This window comes from Camelus bactrianus, chromosome 5, assembly GCF_048773025.1.
Source record: "Camelus bactrianus isolate YW-2024 breed Bactrian camel chromosome 5, ASM4877302v1, whole genome shotgun sequence".
Classification (NCBI taxonomy): domain Eukaryota; kingdom Metazoa; phylum Chordata; class Mammalia; order Artiodactyla; family Camelidae; genus Camelus; species Camelus bactrianus.
This window is the reverse complement of record NC_133543.1, coordinates 50,131,536-50,150,373: the sequence shown is the minus strand read 5'-3', so window position 1 is coordinate 50,150,373 and position 18,838 is coordinate 50,131,536. Positions and strand designations below refer to the sequence as shown.

Here is an 18,838-nt window from a genome sequence, read left to right as displayed (position 1 = left end):
CTGATTAAAATAAACATTCATTTCCATCAGTACTGAAATCTCCCCGATACAACCCTCCTACCTTTTCTTCCCTTGACAGACGTTGTTTGTGGATATTCCTACCCAATTAACACGTGGACTGTAAGCTCTAGATGAACACGAAGTAAACTGAGTATCTGTCATTTTAAAAAAGCTCCCCCTCTTCACAAGAGGCCTTCTTTGCAGTTGAATATTTTCCGACTCTAAAGTCCTCTTTCAACCAGTAGAGTCTCACAGCCACATATCTTCCGTTTTTCCCGAGTCTAAGGTTTTGTTTGCTTGGCTCTGATGATCTAATCAGCCCCCACCTCTCCTTGCTTTCTCTAGCCCCGTACTGGGAACTGTGTCGATCACCACTGGAAATCTTCACTGAAGTGGTCTCCCTTGGCTCTGACTTAGAAGTAATTCCCACCTTTTCCTCACTCTCCCCTTACTTTGGCTCTCACAGTTGTTAGTTCCTAATTATCAGTTTTCTATGACTCTTCGTATAGAATATCCTTAGCCCTCACGCATGGAGACCTCGGCCCCAGTGTCCTTCAGACAGCCGACAGCATTCATTTTGGAGCTGACCTAAATGGTATTGCTTTTTGCGGTTTTCAACAATTCACCCTTATGTTCCCTTGATGAAATTTTACTGTTCACTTTTAATTCCTTTTACTTAGTTACATTTGCCTATAAACACAGCAGGAGTATAAAGGAGAGACAATTGAGCTTGGGGGCCACAAATCCAACGGAGACATGACAGAGCCCTTTCACTGGTGTTCATATTAAAAAGCTGTCCTTCACAATCCTAATCCTTTCTAGAACTTCAGCTGCTGTCATGCCAGTTAAAAAAACTGGCATGGTTTTGCCAGGTTACAAGAGCCATTCATGTAAAAAATTCTCTCTTCCTTCCTAGTTAGATCAAAACGTGGTTAGGTAGTCTTGGAAGACAGAGGTAGCAGATAATGGGTATCAATTTCAACAAAGTCTGCTCTTGAAGACAACGATGTGCTTAAATGTACACACAGTGTTGAAAGACTGCAACTGGGATTATAGCTCGAAAATCAGGCTCCAAGTGTAACAGTCATAATGAAATGAAAAGACATGATGAGTAACAGCAGAGATAACACACATCATCTTGACTAGGCCAAGAGCTGACTGTGAATGTATGATCCATATGAGACCAGCAATAAATAACTCAGCGTAGTCATGGTCCTAAGTAAATGCGTATTAGAATGGCTTCAAGCAGCATGACTCTGGGCACAGTCAGGCCTTCATCCAACCCATATTAAGTACTCTCTAAATTTAAGCTCCAGTATCCGTGGCCTTCTGGAGGGAATTTCTGCTTGAAGGTGCATTAAAGCTGATAAAAAGAAGGAAGTGATGTGCAGCAAGCTTTGAAACTTCAAACAGTAAGTGAGTGAAATCAGCAATGGACAGCTTAGGAAGGTGCTCCCCTTGGGATCTACACTGACCCCATCTGAACTCCAAAGGGATGTGAGTAAGTCTCAAGGTGGTACCAGAAACCAAACTTTCTCCATCATTGTCCAGGCCTAGTATTTGATTGTTATAAGCCTACCTTTATCATCACACAGCACTGGTCACCTTTCATACTTTCCTACTGAACTGTGAACCACCTATTACTGAGCTGTTGAGGGACTCCCCAAAAGTATCACCTGGAAGAGGGTACTGTCAAGTTCTCTTCTGTAATCGCTCATCAGACTATCAATGAGGGGCCAATGGTGTGTGCCAAGTATTGGAAAAAGATATAGAATCCATACACCTCCTCAAGGAACTCACAGTCTAGGAGGAAAGACTTCAAGTAAGTGACTAAACAGTAGCATACAGTTTTCCATCATGTGGCTCATGTAGTACATAGGAGAGGTGGGCCGGTGGACAGGGTATGGGAGAACTAGGTACAGCACTGCAGACTGTGCACAGCACAGCTCCAAAGGGCACCGTTCTCATAGACCGCGTGAATCCCACTCCTCCATCCCATCCTGGAGCCAAACAGTGAGGCTGCCGTGGGGAAGAAGCCATGGAAAGTTCAAAAAGTTATTTGAGTGGAATCTCCAAGGACATCGAGGCGTTATCTGACAAGGGTCAGGCATTCTAGGCAGAAGGAACAGCATATACAAAGGCATAAAATGAGAGCGCCTGCTGTGTGCCTCGACTACAAACTAAAGGAAGAGAACAAGGCGATGGGGTGGTGAGGGCTGGGGCTAGCAAGATGGCTGGGGCCAGATGGTGAGTGGCACCCAGAAACTGTTCTGAGCTGAGTAGCTGGTTACCCCTCTTTGCAATCTAAAGGGTGTAAAGGAGGATTTTACCTTCCCCAATCCTGTCTGTTGATTTCAATAGCAATTCATTCTTTCATTTTTAAGGACATCTATCTCCCACATTTCTATGCCCCAGAAAAGTAAGTGAAAATTGGTCTTACCTGATATCTTTCTGTATGATTTTCTCGGAGAAGGGACTCCATAAACACAGGGACCTGGGGAATTTTAAAAAAGCTAAAAGAGGGGGGAACATAAGAGAAACAGGTGAGAGTATAAATAAGGTGTATGTATTTATACACACTTTTCATAGAAGAACGAGCCTTCTTGCCTTGACAGCTAACCAACATGATACTTCTTACCACTGTTACTGTAGGTCTCATTTAAAACGTGTACAGTTCACCAAGTATTACACTACGTGCTGTGTTCTCTGCCATGAATTTTATAGAGCTTTGTCCCTCATAGTGTTACAAGAGGTATTTTCTCCATTTTACAGGTGAGAGAACGGAAATTCAGAGATACTAAGTTCAAGACCACAGGACAGGGGAGTGACTAGGGAAGTGGGCCCCCGGAGCTCCCCGAGGCCTAATGGTAGGACAACAGGCAAAAGCTTGCATGGGAAAGCCCAGGGTGGAAGGGAGCGTCTCAGGCTGCTATTTTCCCAGTGACCCAGGGGTCTGTTTTCTTAGATGTACGTCCATTGCTTGAATTTTTTCTAGTTCATTCTGCTTTGCTATGCACCACACTACACCAATTCTGTGGGGATCCTTTATCATGAAAAAATGATGATTTGCAAAGAGCCCATTAAAGTTTCAAGATGCTGGGTGGCAGGGGGGAGGGGGGGAGCTGCAACTGCTGAAGAGGTTCAGAAACACTTTGCAGTTCCCGTGCCCTGAAGTCCTGCAACACAGACACACAGACACAATACACACACACACACACACACACACACACACACACACACACACACACACAGAGAAAGAATCACTCTTTCTATTTATTGTTTTTTTTTTGAGACAAGAACAAAAGTAGGCACAGTGTTATATCTTGGTCACTAGTAAATGCAAGTTATCACAATAAAAAGGTAGGATATAAAATGGGGAAAGGAACCAGCCTAGAATCTGAAGAACAGCCAAAGATAATGAGGACCTCTAGTAAGGGATGCTAAAAAATGTCCTTTTTGCTCACAACCAAACAGGTTTCTCTTTTTTGGTGGCTAAACAAGCACAAAAATATGCCTCTGGACCAGAAATGTACTACAAGTAAGGACAGGACAGAGTAGCCTGGTGCATTTAACTCTACAGTGTAATTTCTTGTATGTTGGATGAAGCGGTTGGTAAAGTGCCAGATGTCCATGTTTTACTCTTTGAGTAATCTTAACTTGCTGTGTTCTTTCTGTGCCTCAGTAGCCCTAGGTATCAAATAAAGGCAAAAATAGCACCTGCTTTATTTCTAAATACATATTATAGGTATTAATGATCACCATTAATTGCGTTCCCAGGGAAAGAGTGCTATACGGGCAGATGGTATTAGGATACAAAGAGCAGGTTGAAATAGGGACGAGGGGGTTATGTCAGTTCATCAGTTCGTGATTTAGGATCCAGACACACGTATCGATCGACTCTTCTAAATACATAGCATTGCTGTCAGTTTTTTGGTTTAGTGACTACACTGTTCATATTGTCCTGCTAGAGAATTCTATTTTCTTCCTGGAAAACTCAAAGCCAAAGAAAGGTCCACTGAAAAGCTAGGAAAATTGGTGGGCTGAAAAGTTCGGGGGAAGGATCTGAGTGTCACAAAGCAGCATCCTGCAGGGGTTTCTTTCAGTTTTACAACACTGAAAAAAAAAAAAACCCTCTTTAATAGACACGTTAATGTATCAGTAAAATAGAAAGTTGCACATATAACGTTTGTTATTCCTTTTGGCAGCCTTACCACAACCACAGACACTGATGACACATTAACTTGTCATCTATTAAATACAAATCTCTCGACACTGAAACGTTCAAGGAGAACGTTTGAAAGACTCCCCTGCAACCAGGGGTCTTAACTGTATTGCAGATTACTTCATCCACAGAATCCTTCAGTAACCACCCACCCTCACATTTCAAGAAGTTAAGGGGGTAGAATTTTCAATTTAAAAAGCATATGTTTCTCCTAGAAATCGTATGGTAGATTGTCTATTACTTTGAGGAATTTATTATTTTATTAAAAAGCCCCTGAATTTGCAAAAAGGCCCATTGTATGGCCAGAGGTCAGTCCTAGGAGCAAGTGGGTTGTGTCCCTTGGGTAACCTGTGCATAGTTTGGGTGCCAAGTTCATATCCTTCTCCATTATGGTTCAGGCAGGCACAAGTCAACACTGATCTCCTAAGCCTCAGCTGCCACTGAGTTGGCTCAATTATTCCAGCTGCCCCACACCCAAGGGCAAGGCTGCAGGAGCCCCAGAAAATGGCCTGCTGCCACTCTCTGGTGTCTCAAGGAATATAGTATCTCACTTCATTTGTTCATCAGAGATGCACTGAACACCGGTTGATGCCAGGCACTCCTCCAAGCCAGTAAGACAGATGGGGCTGGGTGCTTACTTTCTAGTAGATGGAGGCAGAAATTAAACACATGATAAATGAGTGCACAGAGACTCTCAGGCAGAGGTAAGTGCTGTGATGTAAATAAAGTGGAACAATGGGCTAGAGCCTGAATAGCAGTGGGAGGGGGAGGGGGCTACTTTAGATAAATCGGTCACACTCTGAGGAGGTGATATTTGAGCTGAGAATAGAACATTTAGCTATCTGTGGTTCAGTCCTTAAGTCTTTTCCTAAATTTTAGTTCCTTCTCTTCCTTCTCTTGGCTCTTTGGTTCATGTGTCTGTTTTTGTGCCAATATCATGTTGTTTTGATAACTGTAGCTCTGTAGTATTGTCTGAAGTCTGGGAGGGTTATTCCTCCAGCTTTGTTCTTTTTCTTCAGTAATGCTTTGGCAATTCTGGGTCTTTTGTGATTCCATACAAATTTTAGGATTATTTGTTCTGGTTCTATGAAAAATGCCCTGGGTAATTTGATAGGGATTGCATTAAATCTGTAGATGGCTTTGGGTAGTATGGCTATTTTAACAATATTAATTCTTCCAATCAAAGAGTATGGGATAGCTTTCCATTTTTTAAGTCATCTTTAATTTCCTTAATCAATGTTTTACAGTTTTCTGCATATAAGTCTTTCACCTCCTTAGTCAGATTTATTCCAAAGTATTTTTTGATGCAATTTTAAAAGGGATTATTTCTTTCCTTTCCTTTCCTGATATTTCATTGTTAGTGTAAAGAAATGCCACTGATTTCTGTATGCTAACTTGTATCCTGCTATCTTGCTGAAGTCTTTTATCAGCTCTAGTAGTTTTTGTGTGGAGCCTTTATTTTTGGGATGAATGCTTTGTTAGGGGCATCTTTTTGGTTTTTGATTTCTGCCCATCCTGGTTTTTTGGATTTTCTTGGCTTTGTATTTCTCAGCTGTGGCCATTCCGTCCACTCCTGCAAATGCCCTCAGCTTTCTGAGATGTAAGTTATTTACTGTATTAGTTCTCCAGGGCTGTTGTGACAAAGTACCACAAACCGGGGAGCTTAATTGACATAAATGTATTGTCTCACAATCCTGAAGGTTAGAAGTCTGAATAGATGTTGGAGGGTTGGCTTTTCCCGACGGCTGTGAAGGAGAATGTGTCCCACCCTCCCTCCTAACTCCTGGAGGTTTGCTGGCCTCTTTGGTGCTCCTGGTTTATTGATGCCTCACCCCAATCTCTGCCTTCGTCTTTACTTTTCATTCTCCCTGCCTGTGTCTCTATGTCCAAATTTCCCCTTTTTATAAGGACACCAGTCATATTTGGGCTTACCCTAAAGACCTCATTTAAACTCCTTTACCTCTGTAAAACCCTATTTCCAAATAAGGTCACATTCTGGGGTACTGGTGCTAGGACTTCAACATATTTTGGGGGGAAGACATAATTCCATCCGTAACAACTGCCTTCCTGGGTAGCAACAAAATCAAATGCTTTGCTTCACAAGACTTCACTCCTCTACACAGTTCTATTTTCTTGATTTAAAAAGGTAAGTAACAGGGTTTTGGTAAATTAACTTTTAAAGGATGAACAACTTGTAATTAGCACTCAAAGGAGGATGGAACAGGAGTGTGAAATAGACACAAAGTTTGGTCAGTTTTTACATTTTAAAAAAGCTAGTTCAGCTGATGTTTTTTTTAAACCATGTAAAGAATATGACACAGTTTATTTCACTGAAGCAATCCTTCACTCTGGTCACTTTTCTTTTGACCCTCCCTTCTCCCACTTAAAAAGCAATGTCGGGGCTCCGGCAAACCTTCCAAAAGGTTGGGGCCAACAGTTCTTGAAATACTGACTTGGTTTCTAGAGAATCAGGACAATTCTCCTGTGTCACCTCAAATTATCAGCATTTCTATTATCCAGAGCCAATTTTGAATATTCAGAGACCACAGGACACTACAAAAATGGTTTTAACATTAAAATCCACATAGTAACTTTAAAACCATGGTGCAGAAAGATAAGCCAGTTGAAAAACATCAGCCAATTTTTAACTAGTTAAAAGAAAGGAATGAAAATTAGACAGAAACTCAGAAGGAGAGAGAATGAGAGAAAGAGGTCTAAATACTAATGTTTCTGAGACGCTCTTGAAATGAACGAGAAGCTGGTGGTACAGCTCATCAGGATAGTGAGCAGGGGAAAAGAGATTCTTTCTGTAAAATGTTTTGATCTCAAATGACTTTCCTCAGAGCTGGTGAATCAGTGAAATCAAAGAATCTTCATTCCTTGGGGAAATACAGGAACTCAGACCGCCACAGAACTAATTGATAAACGGGCCCCAAAGGCCCGAGAGTCTACTCGGCTGCATTAATTTGGCGAATCGTTCTCTCGATGCCTGACCCCCCTCCCTTCCCCTCGCTCTTGTAATTACGGTCTAAATAAGCACAGGAGAGGAAGAAATAAAGCACTATTAACACTAGATAATGGTCCTTGAAGGCAGAATTTCATAAACCATTATGTTATACAGCTTGCTGACTTATTATCTCTCCAAATCACAGAGGGCTGGCTTTCTCTCCTAGCCTTTCTTTGAAGTAAGCCCCCTTCCTACATGGCAGGCATGGTACCCATAGAAGTAGAAATCCCCGAATGCTCGTAGAAGCAAGTGTTCTGACTCTTCAGCCTCAGAAAGACAAAGAGCTAATTCGTTTCTTTGAAAAATGCAATTATGAATCCTTTCAAAGAGACCCCAGAACTGAACTTAGCCAACAGATCATTTGCAACGAGGAAGTGGCAGAAAGCAAAAGGTAATCTTTGTCATGCCTCGGCAGTTGAAATCATTTCCCTCCCAAATCTGGAAGAAATTATTGGAACCTTTCTCCTTTTAGTTCAATACACCTTGAAACTTATTGAAAAGGTCTTTATAAATCCCAGCATTCAGAAGAATGGGGCCAACCTGAGAGAGGAGTGGTTGGGATGAGGATGCCTTGGTGTGGCCTCAGGGCTCTTGCTATTCTGAAAGCTACACTCTATTTCACTGCAGAAAGAGTGCACTTGAAATTAGAAGGGAAGATTATAGCTTTCTTCAAATCAATGTGTTGCCCTTGTTCTAGAATTCGGGGCATTTTTAAACACTGCTACAATCCTCTTGGGGAAAAAATGAAAATGAGGATCTCATTATTTTAAATAAATGCTTGGCTTCCTTTGCAGTGATGGATATTGTCTGGACTGTTTTATACGAGGCACATTTTTAAAGATGGGCAGAGCAATCACTTATTTAATCACAGAAGCCTGGGAGCCTGGTAGTGTGGTCAGGCCTCACGTAGGGCTTCTCCACGGGGATAGGAAACGCCAGGGTGTTTTATTACAGACATGGAAGAGCACACGAGGAAAGACATTCACCTCATAGCCAACAGCAGCTGGGAGAATTTTAAAACAATGAGCTCTATGACACCAAAAAGAGTTTTCACTTTGCTCACTATCTGGGGGCAAGCTGATATAAAAATGGACATTTTTAGAAACCAGAAAGATGGTAGTGTATTTACTATCTAAAATTTACCAAGTCTAAGGAGAGAGATTTCTTAGACAGGTCATCACAGAGAGGTAATATTATTTTAGGTCATATTTCAAAGAATGATAAAGGTACCATGCAGCAACTGATAACATATGGATAAAATTTGCAATTTTTATTTTCCTTTTTGCCCCTTTTTCTAACTCGAATGCCCCTTTATGCAATATCATTTTATTGGAATATATAATAGCCAAAGATAATTTCATGTACATGCTGTCAATAGAAATTATTCTATAGGCAGGCAATCTTACAGCACTGGACGAACTGGATTCAACTTCCAGATTTTAGGTCATTGGTCCTGAACTCAGTGCATCTCTCTGCCTTGTTCTCTACTCTATAAAACGAGAATGATAACATCTGGACGTACTATGCAGGATCAGTATAAGGATCAAATTTCAAAAATTATTTGGAAATAATTTGTAAGTGGAACACTGCTACATGAATTAAAAGTGTTATCATTATTAATATAAACATGATAAAGACAAATCCAGAGAGAATCACCTATAAAATGTTTCAAGAGCCACAATCAGTCAACGCATCTTGAGTATTTAGTGCAAAAGCTGTTTTCTTACTTGGCTGTTGCTCCCAAGAGGGGAAAGACTATTTTCATAAGAAGTTTCAATGTCAGTTTATGATGCGTATATAAAAAGGTCTTATACTTTTGTTAAAAAAAAAGGGGGGGTGGTTTACACAAGTCAGAGGAAATGTCATTGTGAGTAGTAGTGTTAGCACTAATATGATGTAGAATTAAAATTTTCTCAAATATGACTTAAGAATATAAAAAAACTACCAGATTTAAATAGCCCTTTGAGTAGCATTTACACAGCCATAATTAACATTCTGTGTACACTAAGATAGCCTGAAATGGCTACACCATGGTTCTTTTATAGATGCTTAAGACAAAGTCAATTCAAGATTCATCCTATTTTTCTTCATAGGCTTGTCAGGGCTTTTAATAGAACCTATCCGAGACGTAATATGACAAAGTATATCATCACTTCAACACTTAACTAAGAGACTCACCAGTTTTCACCATTAGAATCAGCTTTATAAACTGTTCTAGAAATGCACCCCAAGAAAAGCCTGGGTGATAAGGAGAGTTTGGGTAGGCAGAGTAGCTTTTTAATCATGCCCTTTTGTTTCTGAAATCTGTGGTTTTGCATATAATTTTCTTAAATTAGTACCCACTGGCCAGTCCGATGGAAGTGCTGCTGTTGGTTTCATTCTCATTCTCAATCAACTGTGTTGGTTCTTCGCTGTCCAGCCCCCAGCTTCACCCTCACTAGACACTACTTTATGCCTGGGATTTCTATTTCTACACATTTGCTTCTGTTTACAACTTCCTTTTCACTAAAGATTTGAATTTCCCCAACAGTCAGACTCCCAGCCTGCCGATTTTCTTCCTACTGTGCCTTGAACCCTTCACCACAACCAACCTTACATAGCTCTCAAGTCTGTTTGAGGCTACAGCGGACTCCTCTAGCTTGGGTTCTGCAGGCAGGGATTCCAACACTAATCTCTCCCACGGGCTCTGGGTTCAATTCTCATTCATGTGTCCCTTCTCCAGTCTCTCTCCACTGCATAAATCCCCCACTGTTGCCCATCATCTGTCTTCTTACTCCTGTGCCTTTAAATATTGTAGGAGGAAGTCTCATTATTAAAGAGACTAGGCTAATTTGTCTTCTACACAAAGCACAAGACTGACAATCAACAGAAAAAGGTTCAAGTTGTAGCTCTGCCGTGAAACCTCTTTGGACCCCCCCGCCCCCCGCCAAAAAAACCTCTCTCTTAATTTAAAAATTGCATCAATCCTCACTGATCAGGAATCCTGTCACTAGTCCATGTTTCCTCAACCCACTTGATTAGGGCTCTTCCAGATCTGGTGGTTTCCGCCTCTCTATTCCCACTGGCTCCTCTTTTGTCTTCAGAAGCGCTTATCTGCTTTTGCTCAGAAAAATGACAAGAATAACAATAAAACCTTCCCTTGACCCTGCCGTCACTTTCAATTAGCATCATCGTAGTCTTCTTCATTTCATATCCAGCGCCCCCAGGTGAGCGCTCGCTCCTCTTTTTCTCCATCTCCTCACCCAGTTAACTCTCGCAGGGTATCCACGTGCCTCGCCATGCCCTCCCTGCTCTCAGCTGCCTTCGACACACTCGGTCCCTCTGTTCTTTCTCCTCTTGCCTAGGCTTCCTTCCTACTGCACTCTCACTTCTCTGCTCACCTTTCTGGTGGTCCTTTGTGTTTCCTTCTCATCACTCCTCCTCTGTCTGCCCTTGACATTCTCTAAACCAGCACTCAGCCCTCCCTCCAGTCTCATCTGCATGGGGAGCTCATTCTTTTGAGAAACGGCTTTTGCTGTCAGCTTTCCAACAGTGCTCACCAGAAAGGGGAAACAGGCACCGATGAGCCTTCCGTCTCTTCCCACTTTCAGCACTGTTCTCTCTCTGATAAGTGTCAGTGTAAACTGGTACCAAAGCAGGGAGGCATGTGCCTGCCTTCTGCTTTTTGTTCTCCCCCCACCGCCACTTGTCTACAATATATTTCAGAACACAAGGCTTCGAGTCCAAGTTCTTACACAGGGAAGTTTGTATCCTAGACAAACTCAACAGGCATTAGGACAGGTTTTGCTAATGACAACAAAACATAAAAAATGGTTCTGTGCTTTTTGTTCCCCTACATACATGAGAGGTTTCACTTTTTATTACATTCGAGATGTCGGGCTGTTTCTGAGACTGTTAAAATGTTTTAGAGTCTCATTCAAAGCATGTTTTCACTTGGCCCATTAGAGATGACTTTCCATGAAATTCTGAGGCTATTTTTTGTTTAAAGACTGCATTTTAATACTCATTTTTTTCCCCAGTAACTCACAGACAGATGGTACAGGTGATTTTTCTAAGAGATTTCAAGATATCTGCTTTGCTTTTCCCTTATTATATAATTTGAAAACCCATCAGTTTGAAAGTTTTGTGAAAGTAGAATTTAGGAAAGGTCTCTAAGTATAATTGGAAACAGGTCAATTGTGAAAGGAAATAGTCTTTTTTTTTTTTTAAATAAATGGAACTCTATGAATGGTTCAGAAATTAGAGGAAAAGAAAATCTCTCTTGCCTCTCTACATTATATTTCTTCAGCCAAAACTATAACCATTTTCATGACTGTGTAGAGTATCATGACACATCATTATTAAGATTTGTTAAATTAAGATTATCACTTTAAGGGTGGGGAGGGTAACAGCTCAGTGGTGGAGCACGTGCTCAGCACGAACAATGTCCTGGGTTCAACCCCCAGTACCTCCATTAAAAATAGATAAAGAAATAAACATAATTACTCTCCCACCCCCAAAAAACCTTTTTTAAGTTTATCACTTTAAGTAATTATTTTGAAATGGTATTTTAAATAACAGCTTCTGTTTAATCGATACTTATTATTTGCTGGGACTACATAAAGTGCTTTACAAGTAAGTATTTTTTTCATATAATTTACTTATTTAGAGGACACATCATTGCTTCCACTGCCTCTATGCACATCTATGATGTTCTCTATAGTTTACATAAAATCTTACTAACAATTATAAGAAACAAGCATTCCTGCTCCCATCTTACAGAAGAGGAAACAGATCCAAAGAGATTAAGAAACTTGCCCCAGCATCTTATATGTAGTGAGTGAGTAAACCTGGATTTAAACACAAGTCTGTTCAACTATGATGTATGGGTCCATAAGGTATTTTCTGCATTTCATTTTTTTACATGGTAGTCAGATTAAAAATGTTTGTATTTCTTATTTCCTTTAATAAGAACTTATTCATGGAGTAATGTGAGAAATAGGGAAAACTGACTTATAGCTGCTGTAAATGTAACTATGGCTTTAGGGTCTTCTGGCCCTGAGATACTTGGTTTCATAACATAGATGTGTAGTCATTATGTTTTAATGAGAACTGGAGAAAGGATGAAGGACTCAACTCCACTGAGAAGGCTATTCCCTTCACAATATTAAGATATCTAGAAAACCAAACCAATAATGATGCTTACAGCTCATGCAATTCTATGTCAAAAGCAAACAGTTGCTCTTAAAGAATATTTTAAATAAGCTCTGAAGCCCAGATGAGCACCTCTACCATAATGAGCATCTCTAACAGTCATTGATCTTGGGAAGAGGGTGAGACTTGGCATGTGAGGCTCTGCCACTTACTAGCTATGTGACTGTAATCAAGTAAATTCTCCCTTTATGGCAGATCTGGAAGACCAGGTTACTGATTCCCTATTCCAATCTCCCCTTAGCTTTTCTTCCTGGAAAGTGCCAATTGTAAAAGAAGCCGAAGTCTGTTTATAACTAGGATACAGGCATACGACCCAGTTTCCACCAATCAGAAATCTCTGGGCAAGACAAAGATTCAGGAGTGAGCAACATAAGATGGCAGCTGCTTTCTGGTTATTTGGATTGACTGAGAAGCACATGGAGTGACAAAGGTCTAGTTCTTTGGGAACCACTGTGATGGAATTTCTGACCTGCAAATGCGAACATCGTAGGTGTGAATAGAGGCTGGGGAAGCAATGATGTGTCCTCTAAAACAGCTCCAAGTGATTGTCAGGCATTGTTTGGGCTATGTCGTTCATGGTCATGCTGTTCTGACTGGTTAAGAACCAAACCTGGGTCTTGCCCCCAGCCCCACAAGAGATTCCATGAACTGCCTCGTATCCTTCGATAGGTTCCTTTCTCCTTAACCTGATAGACTGGATTCTGTTGTTTGTAACTAAGAACCAAAGCCATACACCATTCTACTCCTTCAAGTATAAAATGAGATGATGATAATCTAATTTTCAGGCTGGCTGTGAGGTACAGGGTAAGCTTTAAAATGGCATATAAATTTTAGTTTCTGTTTTTATTAATTGCTGACCACTGAAGCTTTGCTTCAGAGAACTATTGACCACCATAAAATTAATAAATATGTCCCTGCTGTACTTCTCTTGGAAAATCCTACACAGCATTGCCCATGTGAGGTGCAGCCTTTGAATGGGGGATGGCATCTGAAAACTATTTCCTCTCTCCATGCTGTCCACAAATGTATGCCATGTGTCTTTGGACTGGATGTCACTTGGCCCTCTTGCTGTGATCTTGCTTAAGGCCAGATGCCCTGGATGCCAACTGACTCTTTCTTTCAGGGGACCCTTGTGCCCCTTTCTCCAAGGTGAATTCACTGAAAACCACACAGCCTTTACTTAAAAATAGATCTCCAAAAATATACTCTCAAAAATCGCTGAAAATCCATTTGGTTCTTTTTCTGTGATGTGTTTATTTTACTTATATAACTATACATGGCATCATACATGTGCCTACTCTCGAGTCTGGAGACACGCTGACAACTTTTTCTCTGTCTTTTTTTTTTCGGTCCTAAAAAGGACCACTGTGTTTTTGTTTGTATTTAGTCACTCATGATAATTCCCATGATTAAAATTTATAACATTTATAAATGTTATATGAAACACAGAAAGTGAAATGAAAATTCCCTACCTCTAAGGAGCTTATACTTACATCAACTATAACTATTTGGGAAGAAATAAGGAATAATTAGAGTTATGCTACTAAAACTGAAATAGTTAATTACTGATGAGGATGACTGGGTTAAATTCATGGAAGAGACAAGATCTGAGTTAGAGTCCAAATTTTTTCAGAATGAAATCTCAATAGGAGTTCAGATTTTTCCAAATGAAATCTCAATAGGAGAAAAACTGGTTGTCAGGGAGAGAGATTCAGTGATAAGATGAAAGCATTTGCAAAGAAACAAAGGCGTTAAATTGTTTGATTTATTTGGAGAATAGGGAGCTGTCCAGTATGGCAAACTCTTGGGTTCATGGTAGAAAGTAGTTCAAATTGAGAATGCAAAGGGAGTCATTGCTCATGAGTATATTTCTTCTCCATCAAACTTTTCATCATTTCTTCAACTTCACTGTATTTTTATAACTTTACCATTGACTGTATTTTAGGTTGATTGTTTATGTTGTATGGAAAGACCCCTCAATCAATAATTGGCTAGTTTCCTCAACTGCTTTTAATGCTGTCTCTTTGATAAAATGTAACTTCTATACGGGCAAGGATTTTTATCCGGCTTTATCACTATTTTTATTACTCTCAATATTATGTCTATCTTTATCACACACCTACGTATAATAGCACGATGCAAGAATTATTACAGTTGATGAATAAATAATTGCTGAGTAAATGGCTTCTAGGTAGCCATAAACATTAATCCATCATCCAACAGTAGCATCAACAAGAGCCCTTTGCTGAGATATCATAGATAAGTGGACCATATTATACAGCAAGTATTGACGTGATGTGCTGGAAAGATACACCAAAAGGTGCTTTGCAGTCCGAGTGTATGATACCTTTCCTCACGCCTGGCCCTTTTCACTGTGTCATTCAAGGCAAATTTTTTCTCTGATTTAATTCCTGAACTCACGACTTAGTTATAATGATTCTAGGTTAAAAATACATTTTCTGGAGAAAAGACAGAGTTTCTGCAGGTAACAATAAAACACACAGACAATAATTCAGCATCAATGGAAGAGAAATTCAGGAAACATAACATAGAATTTGCAGTTTTTCTGGGGTGAGTATTTTTCAAAGTTTTTCACAAGTTGTCAACTGTCAAATCCTTGAATTATTCTTTCCTGAATGTCTTTCTGAACCAATTTTTAATAAATTATCTGGCTTGCTGTTGTGGTGGGTCATTTGTGATTCCATCCATCTTGTCCAGTTACAGCAGTAACATGTGTAAATTGGATCTCTAAGGAGTGATAAAGTGATGCAAATAGTGCCTTTCACCTTGGGTTACCATAGCCACAGTCATTATTTCCAATAGCTACTGTGCTGTGTTCCTCTATGAAATCCCTTAACAAGATGCTTCACCTCATGTCACATCCAGCCTACTGATAAGAATAGATACATTAAAAAGTCTGGAGCTGACATAATTTCACTGCCAAAATTGCCCTTCCAAAAAATTATCTTCAGAGCTATTGTTAGGTTGATTTTAATATGCTCGGAAATTCTTTATAGAGACCATATGTTGCCAGACTCAAGAGGATAATTTGCATTTGGGGTAACAGGAATGGGGTGAAGAATGACGCTCTGATAACTAGAAAGTTTTCAAGGCATGAAGCACACCAGTGACAATGGACTCCGTGGTTCCCTGGGCACGGCCAGTCCTAGAAGACTAGTAGAGAAGTGGCAGTGCTTCTGGGTCTCTGGGGAGCTCTAGGGGATGGTCTCTGGGGCACCTGCCAGAAATCAAGATTAGTATCTATTTTCCACTTGGGTCAGAGAGCTAAGCAAATGAGTAAATTCCCAATAGTAGCAACATATTCTAACCTGAAGGAAGGCGATTTTCAAAGTGCTGCCTTTGAGCCAGCGTCCTCCCCGTGTCCTTTCTCCTCCGGGTTGTGGGATGCTAACGGGTGGAAACACTGGGGTAAATGAAGTTCTTCAGGTTTATTTACAGCAGGTTGGCCCCAGAGCCTTTAATATGACCCATTCCTTTGGGAATCTCAACACAGAGATATAACATGGCTCCCCAAATTCTGCTATTATTAGGAGCTTCTTGGGAACACAGTGTGGGATGCTGTGCCCTATTGGACAGTTAAGATGCTCCACGACTTCCCTTTTGGAATTGTAAATGACTGTCACCACTTTTGTGTTATAGTATTTTGGGTTTCTTAGGGAAAAAAGGTCTTAAAAAAGGCAGACTGGTCATGGCCTTTTGGTTACTTTATGGAGTGAACATAATCCTATTAAAGTATCTATTTAAAAAATTTTTTGTTAGCCTAGTACCTTATTACTCTTAATTTTCTTAACTTTTCTCTTTCTAACAGTGTATTTTAAGGCTTTATTGCTTTTGAAAAAGCTTTTGTTTTAGTGGTACAGAAGGGATGTATCCTCAAGACATAAAAATTTAGAGGATCAAAATAAAAAGAAAAAAATAAAAATCACCCATAATCCTATCAAGCAGATATAAGCACTGTTGACAAGCAGATGTAGATCTTTACTTAATTTGCATTTTATGTATTTTCACTTATAAATATAGAATCATGTTGTGTGGATTTTTCATGTGCTTTTTTTCCACTTTGCAAGCAGCATCAACACTTCTGCATGCTATTACCTACTCTCACGCCACTTCATTTTCAATGACTGCCATATTTCATTTATGTAATCATCCTTCTGCTGCTGGATGTTTACTCTTAACAGGCCTCCCGCTCTTCCCAAGTTTACTCTGTTAGCATTCTCAGAGATTTCAGTGATGTGACTATTAGAACAGATGACAGTGTTCTCGGTTCTGTGAAGCCTAGAAACTCCACATGCCAATTGCAGTGCCAGAGAACAAAGGCACTAACAGTGATCTGCTGCCTGGAGTCCCTGAAATTCATTCGCATTGTGGAACTGACGGTCATAACTTTCCAAAGTGGCTCATCCATCTGCAATCACAGCTTATTCCTGGGTCACTACTATTTCAGAGGAACAATACAAGCAAGCAAAACCTGCAATTTATGGGTCAAATTCACAGACGTGCACTAAGTCAACCCTTCTGGGATGAGAACAGCATGGCGTCTGGGGGCCTTTAGGATGGCAGCATGAAGTCTTTGTTTGAAGTCTTCCGGGTTATTTATCTCAAAGCTTGTTCTGGAATGAATGCCTACATCGCTTAAAACATAGATAGTATCCTCAGCGTCAAAGAGTTATTAAAATGCTGAAATCATCACATCCCAGTAGACTGTTCAGTGAGCCAACCCCATTAATGATTTGAACTGACTCGCAAGAATTCATATCTGTAGGCTGACCACAGGACTTCTTCAGGGCATCTGGTCAGATGTGATATGAGGGAGCCTTGTGGGCTGGATTTCCCTGGTCTTACTCCAGGCATGCTATCTCGGGAGGATAAGATCTTGATTATTTTTCATTCTAGTTTCCTTAACTGCCAAGCACCTAGAAGTAATCTGTCGTATCAAGGAGGTCAAACTGGACTAGAATTACCTTGGCTCTCTCTGGGAGTCAAATGTTTATGAAAATTTGTAGCTACAAACTTTTAATTTGTAATTCCCAGGATTTGAATTTTGTCAGTAATCTTAAAAAGCATTTGTTATGGCATTTATACCAGGATGTGGTATTATAAGTGTTAAAACTATAGTGCAGTCAGACAATTTAAGCTCAAATTTTGCCATTTTCCGGCTGTATCAGTGTTCTGCAATCATTTCTTCAGCTGGAATACAGGAAAACTGTGCCTTCTTAAGATCCATGAAAATTAAATAAGTATCAAGAAAGCACTCAATACAAGTACTGGCCCACAGCAGTGCTAATAAATATGCTTATTATTAGTTTTAATAATTGAAGAAAAGTATATTTAAATATTTTAATACAATTTATCATCAGTAAAGATGCTATTATTCATTGCGTCTGCTACGTACGGGTGCTGTGCTGGTTTCTGGGGGTAGAAAGTTGAATAATATACTGTCCTCTAAGGAGCTGAAGTCTAGAGAGTAGTCACTTGTGGTTTATTTCAATACAGTGTTCTAAGATATGAAATAAATTGCATGAGAGTACGTATGAGCTGTGGAGCTGCACTGCTCAGGGTAGATGGACATGGGGAGACTTGTGGGAGTCACGTGGCCTGGGCGCTGGAGGCTCACATGCTGGGCATCGTCAGCATGAGCTCCTGAAATGTGGTTGCTGTTCGCCTCTAGAGCTTCCAATTCAGACTTAAATCAAAAGGTCTGGAGAGCCCACCCGAACGTTTTTGTTTTGTTTTAACTATTGCCTTTTATTGTCTTACAGAAGATATGAGAAAACAACTCCCTGCTATTCTCTGTACAAAATAACTTGCAATATTACGTATCTTTCCATGACCTAGTGCAGGGAATACATTTTAATTCATTTGGGGTTTTTTCAGCTTCTTGAACATTTACATCAAACCACATTCTATGCAAGTGTTTAAAACCCTAGACCAAATCAAGTTAGTAGTTTTGTGTGTTTAATTAAGTGAAGAAAAAAGAGACAACTCTATTTAAAGGAAACATTATGGTGGGGAAAATTACTAAAATACATTGGTCTTCCATCCTTATTTCCTGTGGTTTCGCATATTTCTCCTTTTCCCTGAGATAATCTCTTGGCAACAAATATAGAATCTCAAGACCTGTACTCACTGGAGACACCTGGATCTCTTGTATTTTTGTCAGGGGCATTTTACTTTCTTACTTGGGGATACAGCTTCAGTGGCTGCTGGCTGAAAAACAGCCCGGTGTTGCTTTTCACCCACTGTTAGGAACAGGGCGAGGCTGGAATGGGCCTTTGGCCCTCATTAGAGGGCTCATGTGTTTCATTTGTACATTTTGCAGACTCTGCTCAGGCAAGTGTGCCAGAGTCATGGCCAGGTTTGCTAACTGGAGAAGGCGAAAGAGTACCCGTAGA

The 18,838-nt window shown here is 40.2% G+C and overlaps 1 protein-coding gene across 5 annotated transcripts in view; it reads right to left on the bottom strand.

Annotated features, from left to right (window-relative positions):
• B3GALT1 (beta-1,3-galactosyltransferase 1) overlaps positions 1–18,838 on the bottom strand; it is a 490,600-nt gene that overhangs the window by 5,035 nt on the left and 466,727 nt on the right. For all 5 annotated transcript variants that reach the window (XR_012507014.1, XM_074363837.1, XM_074363835.1 and 2 more), the window contains one exon: positions 2,441–2,513. The gene's annotated coding sequence lies outside the window, so the exon portion shown is untranslated. The remainder of the gene's footprint in view (positions 1–2,440; positions 2,514–18,838) is intronic.